Source organism: Prionailurus viverrinus, chromosome B1 (genome assembly GCF_022837055.1).
Source record: "Prionailurus viverrinus isolate Anna chromosome B1, UM_Priviv_1.0, whole genome shotgun sequence".
NCBI lineage: Eukaryota > Metazoa > Chordata > Mammalia > Carnivora > Felidae > Prionailurus > Prionailurus viverrinus.
Window position 1 is genome coordinate 110,144,874 of NC_062564.1, and position 16,016 is coordinate 110,160,889.

Sequence of the window (16,016 nt, forward strand, 5' to 3'; positions counted from 1 at the left end):
ATCCTATTTCTGTTTATAAACCAGAAAAGCTAGATAGTCTCTGCATTTGCAATATTAGATTAATAACTGTTGCAAAAAAATGTTTGTGGGTTTCTGTTTAAAACCAAAAGTAAGATGTCTAATATGCCCTGCCTGAATTCTCAGTGTCTGTAATAGTACCTGGCATTTTCCACAAATACTTATTGAATAAAATGAGTGAATGCTGGACTCCCAAACTGCATCATCTTATGATTAATGAATGTGCATTTAGGGACCCAGAAGTTTTAGGAGTAATATTTGTATACATTATTTCTTTTTCAAAACAAAAAAAAACAAAAAGCAAAAACCAAGGAAGCTCACAATTGCACAGTGAGATTAATTCTGTCCTATAATTAATATTTTTTTAATGTTTATTTATTTTTGAGAGACCTAGAGAGAGCGTGAGAGGTGGAGTGACAGATCGAACGAGAGGGGGACACAGAATCCAATCTGAAACAGGCTCCAGGCTCGGAGCTATCAGCACAGAGCCTGATGCAGGGCTCGAACCCACAAGCTGTGAGATCATGACCTGAGCTGAGGTCAGACGCTTAACCAACTGAGCCATCCACATGCCCCTGTGATATAATTTATAATTTAGCACAGGCTGGTGTTTGGAAAATAGTCATTTATTCTCATCATTAAATAATGGGCAAATCTCTCATTCACTACTTAGAAGATAACTTCAGTTTAAATATTTAACCTCTTTAGCTAAGTTCAGCATTGCAATGTGTTTTCTCCAATTTTAAAAGAATCTTAGAGCTGTAAAAAAAATTGTAAAGATTTCCCCAGTATATTAATATTAAGGATTGTGTAAGTCAAAATTTAAACAGGGAAATATTGTTTTACCCTGTGCGCACATGTGTATGTGTGTGTGCATTTATAAGTAAGATTCGTGGTAGAATGATTTTTTTTGAACTTGGGGTAGGAGCTTTGTTGAGCAGAAAATCTATTGTGATTCAAGGTTGGTATAATCATTAGAATGCAGGTTGGGAAAAATTCAAATTCCAGATTGCAAGCAGAAATTTCAGGGTCAAAGTCCACTCCTGCTCTCTTAATCGTAGATCTGATTTCAGAACGTTTTTTCATTCTAGTAGAAATGGAGAGGGAAAAGATAAAACTGTCAAAGAGAACAGTTTGCCTCCTGTAAATAGACTTGAGACCTGCTTTTCTCTAATATGTGATTTGGAAATCATTCTTGGAAAAAATCCTTGCTTTGACTGCTTCCCATACATCTTTATGTTCAGGGAAAGGGAAAACAAAATTGTTATCCTTAAGTTGGATGGAAAGAAAAAATTATACTTCATATAATTCACAGAGAACCAATCACTGAATTACTTACAGCTCCATATCCCTCATTTAGTTCTGATAATCATAGCGTGATATTCTGCCAATGACATAATAAAGAGAGGGTCCTAAGGCATGAAGAGGGATGGCTAAAGGATCACTTAGTTTATCTTTTAAAATAGTAATGACTTTTAAAAATGGAGTTCATATTTGTTGAATTTTTGCAAACTTTTTAAGGTAGGAGACTTTAAGGTATATGTTTTGAATAATCCAAATGGAATAAATCCAAATTTAGAAACACCAGTATCAGAAATATTCTGTGAGCACTCACAAGGTCAGTTTTAAAAATAGCACTTAGCTTTGAGAGGATAATTTCTCCCCACCCTGCATATAAATGTTTTATTCAGACCTTCAATAACAAGCTTTCAAAAAAAAAAAAAAAAAAGAAAGAAAGAAAGAAAGAAAGAAAGAAAGAAAGAAAGAAAGAAAGAAAACGAGGGAGGGGAGTGTGAAATGAGCCTTTTGAGAAATTCTTGTATTTAGCATCTTTCATTCAAGGATCTTAAGATGTTCCCTAATGAGTCTCCTAGTACTTCTAGGACGTGGGATTCTTGTGCCCAGTGCTGTAAGGCCTGCCATCCCAGAGTCGCATGTTGCAGCTGCTTCCTAGTGCACATCACACTCCCTCCAGAGCCAGGGAATCGAGGAGGCAGTGTTACCCAGCTGTAGGAGCATAGGGGCAGAGAGATTTAGGGAGTAAGGAGTTACCGACCTGATTTGGAGTTTGGTTAGGTCTCTTGGTCAGTAGCCTTATTCCTACAACAATGCTGTATCTTAAATTTTTTTTAATGTTTATTTTTATTTTTGAGAGAGAGACAGAGTGCAGGTGGGGGAGGGTTAGAGAGAGAGGGAGACACAGAATCTGAAGCTGGCTCCAGGCTCTGAGCTGTCAGCACAAAGCCTGACACGGGGGCTCAAACTCACGAACTTTGAGGTCATGACCTGAGCTAAGTCTGGCGCTTAACCGATGACTGAGTCACCCAGGTGCCCCCCAAATGTTCTGTCTTTAAAACATTTGATATTCTGTTTTAGCCTCAAGAAAATAAACTCTACCTCATTTTTCATCTGTGTGACTGTGTACCTTTGGAAGTTTGACATTTAATAGTGAGGAATATGAGAGTTTATATGTACTATTATTGAGGGAAGAAAGCAAGGTTAGCATTTTCTTTAAAAGACAACAGAAGAGAACCATTTGTATTATTCTTGGGCAAAGCGAGCTATAAGGGACATGGAAATAATGAAACATGGTCAGTTCCCACAAAGAACTTGATTTAGAGAATAGGAGACACACATAATTACAGAAGAGATAAAGATGAGTAGCAGAAGAATGTAGTATGATGATTCAGTGTACCTAAATGACATTTAGTTGTGGAAACAAGAAAAATAACATTGAGGAAGTGGAAATTAAGATGGATGGATGGAAGGGAGGAAGAGGAACAAGGACACCAGGGTGCAAGGAGTCCTGTAATGTTCAGTGAAGAACCAAAAATACCTGTTTAGGAAAAAGAAAGATAATCTGTGGGAAATCAGGAAAAAGCTTAAAAATACATAAAATGTTTGATTGCCAAGTTGAGAATATTGTCTTAAATATAGTGAAGACACATTAAAGAGGGCATCTAGGATGTTACTTGGCAGCAGTGAGTAAGCAGGATGGATTGGCAAAGAGTGTGAGGTACTGAGATTCTGAAACCATAACCTAATAAAAGATGAGGAGTGAGGATACAAGGATAACTGAGCTTTGAAGTTTGAATAATGGGGAAAATTGTAACCTTCATGTAACAGATTAAGAAGTCAGAATCAGCTGAGTTTGATGAAGATGATGAACTGACACGTGTTTGATGTACAAGCCACATATTTCACATTGAATACTGTATCTAAAAGACCATTGAAAATTGGGTATGATCCTTGAGAAAGGGACCCAGGAAGCAGGGCAGTATAGGTTAAGAGCATCAGCTCTGAAATCAGATTGCTAGGTTTTAAGACCTGGCTCTGCTATTTCCTAGTTCTTATGATCTTGGGCAAACTTCCTGATTTCTCCAAGCCTTGGTTTCCTTATTTATATAACAGCAATAATCAGTTTAGCTACTCTTTGTGATTTGCAAAGAGTTGACAGTTAAAGCCATACTAGTGGAAAAGATCAGAAGGGAGAGAATATAGAAAGAAAAGAACAGACGCCCTAGGAGAGGTATGGGGGAATACATCCATTTTGATGGATGCTAGGAGGAAGTAGGACTAGTTTCAGAGAAATGGAAAGATACATATGAAAAGGAGGAGGGAAACCAGGATAATTCAGTACTGTGACTCTGAGGTAGAGAAGTTTTGCAAAAAAAAAAAAAAATTATGGCTAGTAACATTCAATGCAATTGAGAAGTAGAGGGAAATGGACTGAGAAAAAGGCCTTGTTTTTTCATAAAGCAGGATTTCAGTAGTGTTCAGGAGGAGATCATGAGCATTGGGCCAGTCTGTTATTCATCTCTACATTCTTGTAATCGAGCATACAGCATGAAATATAATAGGTATTTAATAAATATTTGCTGAATGGATAGAGAAAAATTATTTCTTGGGATTAAAGAATAAATGGAGATGACATGTAAAACCTTGCTTGTTTAGTAAAATAGGAAAAAAGAGACAGACATACTCAGGAGTAATTTCAGGGATTAGCCAGGTCAAGGGAATTAACAGTGATAAATAAAGCTGAAGTTTATTTGGAGGAAGAGGAACAAGAATCAGGAAGGGATAGAAAAACATAATGCAAGGCAGTGTAAAGTTTATTGGGAAGTCATGGAGACTGTTGGGTGTTAGTGGGAACAGAAGATTTGTTTAGGAAAAAACACATTTTTCCTCCTTAGAGGGATAGCTGGAGAGCAAGAAGATAGTGCACACGCTGAGGTATTTTGGAGATGGAGAAGAAGACAGCTACAGTTCATCTGACATTAAGAGAAATGGAAGTAGGATTGAGAGCTTGGAGAGAACAGATTTGTTATGGTCTTTGGGGTTTGTAAAGAAGAGTCCACCAAAAGCATTGTTCAGTGGATCATTAACAAGTATACCTGACATGAATCTAGCCCAGTAGTGACCAGAGAGGGCTCTAGGAACCCACTAGGGATTGACAAGGTGAGTCAACAGGGATGCTGGTGCTTTTTAAGCATTTAAGGAGATAGACCCCCCCCTTTTTTTTTAACACATTAATTTTCCTTAATTGGTATAGCTAGTAAACATAGAGCAGCTAGAATTTAACACCCAACTTAGGTAATAGCAAAAGACCTTGTCATTCTGTTATGTTTTCTCTGGGTACATCCAGCAGGAGAGATGAGGTGGAGAGGCAGTTAGAAAGCAGAAGCTTGGAAAGAAAATTCTATTCTTCCAGAATGACAGCCAGAATAATTCCATTTTGGAATGTTTGGTAGCTGATTTCTTTTGTTATCTGAAAGAGAATCCTGGGGAATCTTCAATTCAGAATCTAAATTTCCCTTATTCCTATTCAATTTCATTCAATTTCTCTGCATAAACAAAAGCCTCTGTAGGCAGCTTTTAATGGTTTAGAGTTGTACATAATTTCATCAGTAGGAAGGCATTGTTTATGTAGAAAAATTACTGCAGATCAAGAATATGTAATAAATACTTTAAAGACATCAGCTAGTTCATTTTAGATATTTTATTACCAAAGTTCATAAGGTTTATCATTGTGAATATTCTATTTCATGTGTGCCTTGCTTATTTTCCTATCTATATGTCTCTGCTTCGTTGACTATGATGATAAGGGCTTTGGTGTGATAGCTTTTCCCCAAAACGTTGGTGTTCTTAATAATTTCCTTAAAAGTCTGTGTCATTTTTCATTTGTTTTTTTCTGGGTCTACTGAAAAAGCAAAGCTTTCTTTGCTCCCTGAGAAAAGCAATGAACCCAAAGACTGTTATCAAGGTAGATGTGATCTGAATGTGTGTCCTTTTTTTTTTTCCTTCTCACATAAAATGTTTCTCTGCTCCCTTATTCATTTCCTCATTCTTTTTCCCTTTGCTATTACTATTGATGTTTGATACATAATTACTCCCATTTTTCTCTCCTACCACCAAATTTCTCATAAATAAAACTGTCTTGAGTTCAGACTTGTAAGTTCTAGAAAATAAGAAATCTCTACAACTTTCTTAGTTAGCTTTCGTGTAACAAGTGGAAATTTTATGTCTTTTATGCTGATGTTTTTGTAGCCCTGGACTTTCTCTAGTTCCCCAAGATCTCATGTCTTATCTTACCCTAATTATATCAGTCATCATTAATTCATTCCAACAAATATTTATTGAAGCAGCTGTTATGTGCAGATATAATTCTTGATTTGGGGGGTATAGGGTGAGCAAAGTTAGTGTAGGGGAGGCTGGAAGAATCATTTGGATAAAGTGGTATGAAGTAAATAAAACAGGGCTATAAGTTAGTGACCTAAAGTGATGTTACTTTATACAGGTCTCTCTGAGAATGTAACATTTGAGCTGAGGCATTAATGGTAAGAAGAAGCAAACCATGAGAAAATATGAGGGAAGAAAATTCCAGCCCAAAGGACCAAGGTGACAGCTTGCACAGGGATAGAAAGAAAGTAATTATAGCTGGAGTGTAATTAGCATAGAAGAGAAGCAAACAGTGATCTTGGTAAGTAGGCAGAGAGATTGGGAAGAGACTTTGGCCAATGTTAAGGAATTTGGAACTTATGTTAAAAGCACTCATAAGCCATTTTGAGGATGTGGAGCAGGGAAGTGATGTGACCAGCTTTGGGCTTAAAAAGTCTCTCTCTGGCTGTCATGTGGAAAGTAGATTGTAAGGGTTTGTGAATGAGAACAAGAGTAGGAGACTATTTCAGTCTATGGGAGATGTGAGGGTGGGTGAGAAAATATATTTTGGGAGAAGAAAATACAGGACTTGCTAATGGAAGATTGTGAGGTATGAAGGAAAATGAAGAGGCCTGACTACTGGGCTTATGGCTGACTCCACTATCCAATGGTGGCACTATTACCTGAGATGGGGAATAGTGGAGTAGAATTAGATTGGACTGGGAAATCAGGAATTCAGGTTTTGACATTAAATGTGATGCATCAACCCCCAAAAGTAAAACTCTTACTTTTTAGCACTTATTCCCTATTCTTGCCTTTCCTCCTCTCCCTCAACTTTAGGCAACCACTAATCTATTTTCTTGCTCTATAGATTTGTTTTTTCTGGACATTTCATATTAAGTAGAATCATATACAAAATATGTGATTGGCTACAAAATTTGTGATTGGCTTCTTTCATTTAGCATAATGTTTTCAAGGTTCATTCATCTTGTTGTAGCATGCTTATTTTTATTATTATTATTATTATTATTATTATTTATTATTAATGTTTTATTTATTTTTAGGACAGAGACAGAGCATGAGTGGGAATGGGGCAGAGAGGGAGGGAGACACAGAATCCAAAGCAGGCTCCAGGTTTCTGAGCTGTGAGCACAGAGCCTGACGCGGGGCTCGAACTCACAAACTGTGAGATCATGACCTGAGCTGAAGTTAGACGCTTAACCAACTGAGCCACCCAGGCGCCCCAGCACATTTCACTATTGAATTGATGTTCCATCTTATGGATATAGCACATTTTGTTTGTTCATCAGTTGATAGACATTTGGATTGTTTCTACTTTTCAGTTACTATGAATAATGTTGCTTTGAGCATTTGTGTCCAAATTTTTTGTATAGACTTATGTTTTTATTTTTCTTGCATATGTACCTAGGAGTGGGGGAAATACTATACACATGCAAATTCATACACACACACACACACACACACACGCACACTTTGGAGAAATGCAACCTAAAGAGTTTATGATACAGATAGTACTCTGTAGTTATAGTGTAATATAGGAATTACTAATCACTAGAATGATTAATTTGCATTATGACACCTGTGCATATAACAAATAGGTAACAAAGTATTATAATTTAGATATTTTAATGTGAGAAAAAAATTGAAATAAAGTTTCAGTGTAAGAAAGTGAATTATGACCATTTTCCCTTTGTGTATAGAAATAGAGATATCACACCAAGTAAGAAGGTCTTTGTTTAACCATTATTTTAAATTAGCTGTGTCCAGAGTTGAAAAGAACATCTGTTTCATGTCAAAGAACCGTCAATCCAATCTGTCTATTCCTGAGTGATCTCCTTCCTCATGTTCACTGTTACTAGAAAGAATTTGGCATGGGGATCATTATTTGTATCATGAATTTTTTGCTTTCTGTTTTTGTTTTTTTGTTTTGTTTTGTTTTAGAATATTGATGCAGATGGGTATTTTCCTGTTGATTGAATGCAAAGTATGGTAAAATTCTTATACTAGACCTACTCCTTCTATTCCCCTTTTGTTATAGAAGTGCCTATTTCTACACATTACTTTCCAGGCTCTGGCATATACTTATAGTCTGTTGACACTGGAATAAAATTTGCTAGGCTTTTTGCTTTTGCGGTGAGAATTGTTTTGGGGAGTGACAGGGGTGACAGGGGCTGTGAGGGGTGAGATGAGTAGGCTGTAGTTGTCTTTCACCAAGACCCCAGATAAGCTGATAATCAGTGAGAAGTTTCATTTTCATCTTTTACACCGAAGAGTGAATTTAGGATTCATTGAAGGCCTAAGAATGCAGCAACTTGCCTTTCTTTCCCCATGAAATTTGAATGATGAATTTCAGTTTTCTTATGTGGCATTATATTTTCTTGATCTGACAATACAAGATTAACCCATCTATGGAGTATTTCTATATATTATACTTCTGTTTAATTTCTTTTTTAAATTTCTTTTTTATTTTATTTAGATTTTTAAAAAATTTTTATTTTTGAGAGAGTCAGAGTGTGAGTGGGGGAGGGGCAGAGAGAGAGAGGGAGATACAGAATCCAAAGCAGGCTCCAGGCCCTGAGCTGTCAGCACAGAGCCCATCACCGGGCTTAAACTCACAAACTGCGAGATCATGACCTGAGATGAAGTTGGACGCTTAACCAACTGAGCCACCCAGGTGCCCCTATGTACTATACTTCGAAGTGCTGTAAACAATTTAGGAATGGAAAAAAACTAAGAAAGTTGCTTTTTTGAAGGGGTATTCTAATTTACAGTTAACATTAACCCTGCTTTGCATTAATGGCAGGACATTTTTTGGATGGGTTCTATATTGTATATATTAATAATTTGATGTATATTTTTAAGCGAATTGATAAGTATTGTTCACATTACATCTTTCATAAAATGTAATTTTATGAAATTACTGTAATTTTAAAGACTAGTTGGATTAATAGCCTTTTAAGTCTTTCATAGTTGACTTTTCTCAGGAAATTTTTGGTGTCATGGAGAAATCCATATTGGAAAATTTTACCTTAGTATATAAAATAATGAATAGTAATGTTATTTCATTATACTTTTTAGTATTATATTTTTATTCAACCATGTGTATAGGAATGGAAGCTTAATAGAATCATGCATTATGTAGTCTTTTTTTTTGAACACACACACACACATGCATGATTCCTAAGAAGGAGATGTAGAAATTATGAAAAGTATTATTTATGCTTTGCCAGAATCCAAGTAAGATGACAACACATTAAAAATATTTTGTGTGTTCGCTCATTATGCAATATCCTATTTTCATTTAAAAAGATCAGGTTGGCAAGTCAGCTGGAAATAGGAGACTGGCTAACTTTCCCACACATTCTTTCTCTCTAGTGGGTTTTTATATGGGTATATTTAAACAGCCACATGAAACTATTATTTGTGGAGGATGGATTGGAAGGGAACACGTACAGACCATCTTGTATAATATTCAGGGCTAATTTAGGGAGAGTTATCAGAAAGCAGAGTACAGTGATTTCATAAACAGGGATTTAATTTGTTTCATCTAGCTTAGTTTTTCTTTCTCACAAAGTGATTTTCAAAGAAATGTGTTGATTCTTCACTCATTCTGTGGGTCTGTGATATATAAAAGCTGTTATTTACCATTTATTTCATACAGAGTTGGAAACTTTAATTTCTAACATCAGCAAGATGATCTTAAGCAATTCGCTTTATGTTTTGATATTTGAAAGCCTAATTTGGAGTTGTGAGAAATAACGAGGGAACCTGTAAAGCACATTGTCTTAAAATCTACCATTTTTAAGTATATAGTTCAGTGACATTAAGTACATTCATACCATTGTGCAACCATCACCAGTATCCATCTCTAGAATTTTTTTCCTTCTCTAACTGAAACTCAATTTTCTCTTCCTCGCCTAATTTTCTCCGCCCACCCCCCCCCCTTGCCCCTGGCAACCACCATTCTTATTTCTGCCTCTGAATTTGACTACTCTTAGGACCTCATATAAGTGGACTCCTGCATTTTTTGTCCTTTTGTGATTGGCTTATTTCACCTGGTATAATGTCCTCAGGGTTCATCTGTATTGTAGCCTGTCTGAATTTCCTTTCTTTTGAAAGCAGAATAATATTCTGTTATATAGATATACTACATTTTGCTTATCCACGCATCTATTGGTGAACATTTAGGTTGAGTCCACCTTTTGGCAATTGTGAATAGTAGAGAATTTAAGAACTCTACCTAAAAAGCTATTTATGATCATAAAATTTAATGTTCTAAAGGAGGGAAGGGAGGAAGGAATATATATTATATATCCTATAATCTTTGGTTATACACAGGAATGTGTGGTGTTGTTTTATTTCAAGATACTTTTATCATTTTGTAAATTGTTTATGTTGAATATTCTACTACATGAATAGAGGTATTACAGCGAAAACATGATGCATATTTATTTACCTGAAAAGAGAAATGGAATTATAGTATACATGTTTAACATTCTGATGGAGTTTTCCAGTTCTAAACTCTGATTGGCATTTGACTTTTTTAGTGTATAGTAATGTGATTTAATAAGTCAAGAGGAGCCAAAGAGATATTTTTGCCTTTTTGAACACTTAGCTTTGCAGTATATATTTTTTCTTTTGCCCTTGCTCTGGCTTTCATAATTATTTTTCATTTGACTAGGTTTATCATATTCATGTTAATATGAATGGAAGGTCATAGTGTTTACATTTTGAAATCTAAAATTCCATGTACTGTTGTTGAAGAAATGTTGGTTTGTTGAGTACCTACTCCATATCACTCCTACAGTGATAGGGAGTATTATTGTCCATGCCCTAGACTTGTAAGATATCTACACACTTTTACTAAACGTTTGCAGGTACTGATTTAGGGAGTATGTGCCATAGCATTACCTGCTTCTTCCTTTGTTTCCCTTGTTTTAAAGAAAAAAAAAAAAAAGAAAACTGAAACAAACTTTGATTAAATTGAGTTGATTAACTTTTGCAGTGAGTTGCTTTTCTAAATCAGTATCTTTTAAATGCTAGAAGATACTGAACTATGGTGTACACAGTTTTGGTTTCTGGGATTATTCTAAGTGAAGAGTTTAGGGTTTAATATGTTTCACTGTGCACTTAACATCTAATACTAGATAGAATAAAACTATATTTAAAATACATTAACATTGAGCGATAGCATCTAAAAAGCCTTCAGAATAAGTTCTATGACTTAAAAGATTCGATTGTATGGGAGTATTTAAAAGTAAAATTATAATTGTGAGGGAAAGAAAGTCTTGAAAAACCTCTGCTGTGTTTTGCTTGATTTTTGTTTTTGTACTCTTTAAGGGTTTATTTGACTAAGTGATCAGATCATAGCTCTACTGCCTTTAAGTGCAATTGAAAGATGGCAGTGACCTCAAATACACTCTGATACAATTATAGGGCTGTTAGTAGGTAGAGTTCTTTTTATTCTAGTGATGAATCTGGTAGACTTCTAATTGTGTATGGGTTGTAGATGAGAAGATAACTTTTCTAAATAATCTCTATCTGTATGTCATTCCTCAGTAGTTATATAAAGTTGGAGGAGTCTCAGTATTATGATGTAACAAAGAAGATAAAAGGATATTCTAAATTTTTATGATTTCTGATATTCAAAATATTAGCTACTTGCTTTTGTAGGAAGTTATGGAAACTCATTTTGTTGCCAATCGCAGTGGTGAGAGTGCTAGTATATTTATATAAAGTTTCTTTAATGGCATTTGGCTTTAATCTGTCTACTTGAGTATCCTTTTTCAAAAAAAAAATGATTAAGTATAAACTCTGTGGCTGATGTGGGGCTTGAACTCAATCCTCAGATCAAGAGCTGCATGTCCTACCGACTAAGCCAGCTAGGTGCCCCGAGTCTCCTTTTTGTTTTTCCTTTCTTTCTAATTGCTTATGTTATGTATAAAAATTTCTCAGCCACCTTATTGTTTCTTAGGAAAATGCTAGTTATTAAGTTACTACAGCTATCTTAATCTTTCTGAGCTTCATTTCCTCATTATTAGAATAGGAATAATAATGCTTGTCCTGTGTATCTCTCAGGGTTATTGGGAAAATCAAATGATTTAATATGAAAGCACTTGGCAAATTATAAAGCACCATATATATTTTATTTATCTCTATAAAATATATAGTTGCATATTATGTAAGTTTTTTAAAGGCAGCATTTCAAATATAGTATTCCCTATGTGTTATTCTGACAAGGCTCCTATATGCTATTGGTGCTGCAGTTTCTCCAATAGGCATATTGTGTCATTTTGTGTGTGTGTGTGTGTGTGTGTGTGTGTGTGTGTGTGTGTGTGTAGTTCTTAGGTTTCTTGCTTCATTTTCCGAATCCACTTTATTAATTTGGTGATTATATGTTATAATTTAGAAGTTCGCCATATAAAATAATTTTAAAATCCTGGTTCTTTTTAATTTATTTTTTGTGCCTATTTTTTTCTTCCATTTTCCTTAAAGCTGTTAGGAGTACATTTTGAAGCATTTTAAAAGATAAGTGGAGTATTTACATTTTAGTCTCATTTCCCCCTGTATTAACACGAGTGCATATGTTGATTTAGAGAAATATGTGTTCACGTAAAATGTGTGTTCCCATCAGCTTTTCAAATTGTTGCATCTTGTTGATTATGAAAGTGTTGTCATTTTAATAACCAGTCTTTTTGGGCTGTCAGCTAGTTCTTGAAATGGTAGAGTTGCTTTGGCATTAATGCTGGAACCTCCCACTCTCTTATTGTCAAGAGATAATATTGAACAATTTGAACTATTTGCATACTTATCAAGTGATTTGCACATTTGCTATGTATTTGGAAGAAATATTTTTGAAAAGGCTAAATCCAGGAGATTACTACAAGAATGAAAAAGAACAACAAAATATTCTACTCTATTAGAATGTAGTAGAATATTATTCTGTAAATTTGTTAGTGATGATTCAATAAATAGTTCGGTGACCTTTCCTTTCAGTTATTAACTCTGAGGCAGATCAAGTGAAAATCACCACAAGTTTCTCTGCACCCATGTAATGTCATATTTTAGAAAATACAGGCTGAAACAAAAAAGTTTAAACAAATGAACGAATCTCTGGTAACCAACACCAAGAATAAGGCTTTTATATTACTCTTGGTCTTAGATTTTAGCTGAAAGCTAAAATACATAAAATTACCCTTATTAAAAAAATTAAGCTGTTAAACATGAGAATTTCAAACAGAATTCTTGTTCTTTTGTTCTATTGTAGAAGTCAGGTGAGAATCTTTTCAATATTAAAAAATTGAAGTTATTTTTCCCTTAAAGGACATGTTTCTTGTCAGTTCTGTTTAAAGGCAGAATGGAAACTTATTTTCATTTGTACATATTTGGACTACCCTTTGGCTTACCAGTGGTTGAGTCATGAACAAAGTTACTTTGTGTATGTATTTTAAAAGGCAGATGTCAAGTAATCACCTTATAAAGAGGCTCATTATAATTAGATGTGTGCATCACAGTTTACTCATGAAGAAAATGCCATTTATATAATTTCATACTTTAAAAGCTACATGCTTGAGCAGAGCCTGTATTTCTATATTTAAAAATGAAATGGCCTTTTACCTTTATGTAAAAACATGTTTAGCAACTGTATCTTTTTTCTTTAGCTCTAGTTTTAGAATAATAGCCAACCTTTCAATGGAGTGGTAAATTAACTTCTGCTAATTTCAGCATTATTGGTATTTTATTTGGATTTCTTATTGGGACTGCCCACTTGACTTTTCTTCTTTTTGGGAATTTTGAATTCACTTAAAACAAAAGTGGCTGGAAAAAAAGTAGAAATAAAACAGATGTTCAGTTGAGCAATTATAAAAGGATTTGTACTTGCTGAGAACAGTTTTTTAAGTCAGACCAGCATTTAGTTACTCTTTGATCTTTGTTCATGCCTAGACATTTTAAAACTAAGGACAAAATGCTTATGCAGGAGAAAAGACATTGAGGACCAAGTCCCCTTCCATAAATACAAAGCAACTGCTATTACAGGTTCATGGGAGAGTCACAAAGATTTGTTTTGAAATCATTCAGAAGCCTCATGAAATGGCACTTTTCTGGATTCTGGTTTTCTGGACACCATTAGCAGTCATTAGCACATTTCAACCTCATCATTTCAGTCTCTTCGTCTTTGCACAAACAGCTCTCCCAACCCACATTGCTTTGTCCCTCCTCTCCACTCGTCCCCTCACCTCCTTCCAAAATTGAACTCAGATTCTTCAGTGGGAAACCTCTTGATCAGTCTGTCCTCAGGGCCTCTTTTACTTTATATTCATTTACATACTTAATTTTTATCCTGTGTTCATTCGAAATTATTTAGAAGTTATGGGGTAGCTACTCATATGTCTTTTTCATTTATTGTGTAGCACTTCTTGTAGAACATGACTTCCTAACATGTATTTTTTTGATATGGTGCACTAGGTAAGCAAGATGCTCAATAAATTCTAAATCAGTAAGCATAAATTGGTCAAATCAGTCAGAGTAGCTAATGAAAACTCAAATTTAGCTCCTTTTTTAAAAAAGTTATGTGTGAAAAGTCACACTTTAAGATGACTGAAGAAAGGTTACTATAGAATGACAAAATTTCATCTTTTAAACAGGATGTATTAGCTGGAAGCTTTAGAAAAACTGGCATTTGCTTTGAATTATTAACCTACTGTGTAGGTATTGCTCATATTCCTACTGTGCATATTGATATTGTGTCTTTTAGCTTATACTCCCCCCATGTAAGATCATGTCATTCAGTAACTGGGCATAGAGCAGGGTGGGGGAGTTCTGAAAGCTCCTCCAGTTCAGAAGTTCCCCAACCATAGGCCCCGGACTCTTGTCACTGAATTATCCCTGGAGATCTTGTCACTAGATTACCCCTAGGTCTTTGTACTCATGTGCACTGATTAACATATGTGAAAACATGTGAACTACCATGTAACTAATACCATTGTGAATTCATGCTATTTTTAATAAAGGCAAATTCCCTTAAAAGTTATACTGAATTCATAAAATCTCAACCAGAAATCCTAGAAATACCACTACTGATGTGTGGCAGTCAAGTGTGTTGCATGGGAAGGGGGTACCGATTCTCCATGAGTCTGGGCACCACTGCTGGAGTCCAGTTACCTAATTTTAAAGATGAGGAAATTGGGCCCAAGGGAGTGAAATGACCCATCCAGATCTCACCCAGAGAGTGTCAGAGTTGAGAGTAGAGCAGAGCTCAGGTGTCCAGTGGGTCTATAATCACAGTACTCCTCCATAGAGCTATGGACTTTATAAAGGAGAGTGGATGGTACAAAGCACAATAACCCTTTCTTAGATTACTTTTAATTAAAGTAGATTTTCCCCCTTAATTCCCCTTATTTCAGGGAATAAGAGGCAAGTAATGATTTGATTAATGAGGATAATATCATATAGTGCTTACAAAAATGGCTTCATCTGTTACATTGTTTTTTATTTTTTGGAACCTTATTAGTAATAGCATAATAACCATTTCCATAGTGCCCTTAATCTTTTTGAAATAATTTTACAATTATAATTTTATATCTCTATAAAGCCTTGGAAAACAATTAGGGAAGGTTTGGTGGGCCCCTCTTTTAGTCTTGGGAATGTTGATACACAGAGAAGTTCAATGAATGGCCTGTGTTCATGAACTTCTTAGTCTTTGAATATAGGTCTCTTAACCTTTAGTTCTATTTTATACCCACTACCTGTGTTTTAATTTTGTGGCATGTCTTTGCTTTTCTGTCTTCCTTTAGTGAGGGGCAGATTTACCAAAAAGTGGTTGAAATACTAGGCAGTCGATTTGGCTTTTTGCCAGCACTTTTTGAAAAGAATCAGTTTATGAATGTATTGAAATTGATGACTTAAATAACATCTAAGAGTTATATGTGTTGCATTTTTTAAGTCAATGTTGTGAAGTATATGGTACAGTAACTACTAAATAAGTGACTTTCTGCTTGTGATGTTTCTGTTCAGTGGTAAGTCTTATAATTGTCCTGTAAGTTGACAAAAGAAAATGTAAATGTGATCCCTTCCACATATAGGACATACAAGTGATCTAAGAATTAGCAAAGGTAGGAAAAGTTCAGTCATGCAGTCACTCTGTAGAAGAAGGGGTAAATCAGTGAGTTGAACTAGGGAGTAAGAAGAAAGTTGCTATGAGAAAAGTGATTTAAAAAGCAACACTTTCAATCCTTTCTATAGCCAGGTGAAGGAATTACATTAAAGTCCAAAAGTTTGGAGTAAGGAAATGTCATATGATGGAAAAGAGAGCTCAGTCT

The 16,016-nt window shown here is 35.1% G+C and overlaps 1 protein-coding gene across 14 annotated transcripts in view; it reads left to right on the forward strand.

Annotated features, from left to right (window-relative positions):
* Window positions 1-16,016, forward strand: part of CAMK2D (calcium/calmodulin dependent protein kinase II delta) — a 321,165-nt gene that overhangs the window by 14,126 nt on the left and 291,023 nt on the right. The window lies entirely within an intron of this gene.